Genomic DNA, 1,417 nt, shown 5'->3' on the forward strand with positions numbered 1-1,417 from the left:
TCCTACAGCCATGTCAATAACAACGTTTAAAAAAAACATATGGCACGGTGATTCACAATTCATGATGAAGACTTCAAGACTCCTCGAGCAAGGGGACTGTTTGGATGAACTCCTGCTCAAACAGTCTCAACCAACCAGTGGAAGGATTTGTAACGTGTTATTGGAGAAGATTTTCATGGATGCCTTGGAATTATTGGAGTTTGCTACCATTTCTTGAGAAGTTAATGAACTTCTCCAGGGAACATCATGTGATATAGTGTGAAACTTTTGTAGTATTGTTACAGGAATTTATTTCCATACTGATGAAGAAGATAAAAAATTGGATTCCTGAAATTTCTTTTTTTTCAATCATTTGCTAAAATTCATGGCTTACTGGAGTGGAACCTTATGTTATCTTCTGTTAGGACTTGTGCCTCATCTTTTCCTTTACTCTCATGCTTTTCTGCACACCACAGTTGTAAAGAGTTCATATTTGAGTTGCCATGGTGTTGGTGTCAGCTCTAGGAAATACATATAGAAAATGCTTTTGCCTGCAGAACCTTCTGAAGTCCTCAAAGCAGCAAATCTGGAACATTATCTGAAGCATTGGACTTGTACAGCCCTTGTGTTTCTGCCACACATTTGACTTATTTGATCATTACTGTATGTCTGGTTTGTGCCACAGGGCCACGTTTTCCCTAAGCCCCATTGCACCTTCATGTTTCTTGTTACCTGATGCTCCATGTTTGCGCCCAAATCATGTTGTTTTTTAATTAGCACTTATATAAAGCCTCACCTCGCATCACACTCAGTGTCTCACACTCGGAGTCGTGTACGGGTTGCGGTTTTCTTGCTCAAGTACTTAGTCATTTCCTGATTAGTTTTTTTTGTGTCCTCTCACTTTGATTACAACTATCTGCACTTGCGTTCTGCGTTCTGCGTCTGCGCCTGCGCCCTGATCGCATGACACATTCGAATTTTCCCAATTGCAAAAAAGTAATAAAAAAGGGGCATCACCAGTCGTCTATTTATTGTTCTGCACAGCAAACTATATTTATCTTATGTTTCAGATATTTTTTCTTGTTTCATTTCAACTTTAGGTCTCAGCTGTTCATTTTGAGACAATGCAGCAATAATGTTTGACTGACAGATATATACAGTGAGGAAAATAAGTATTTGAACACCCTGCTATTTTGCAAGTTCTCCCACTTAGAAATCATGGAGGGGTCTGAAATTGTCATCATAGGTGCATGTCCACTGTGAGAGACATAATCTAAAAAAAAAAATCCAGAAATCACAATGTATGATTTTTTAACAATTTATTTGTATGATACAGCTGCAAATAAGTATTTGAACACCTGTCTATCAGCTAGAATTCTGACCCTCAAAGACCTGTTAGTCTGCCTTTAAAATGTCCACCTCCACTACATTTATTATC

The sequence above is a fragment of the Silurus aristotelis genome (genome assembly GCF_946808225.1).
Source record: "Silurus aristotelis genome assembly, chromosome: 20".
In the NCBI taxonomy this organism is placed as follows: domain Eukaryota; kingdom Metazoa; phylum Chordata; class Actinopteri; order Siluriformes; family Siluridae; genus Silurus; species Silurus aristotelis.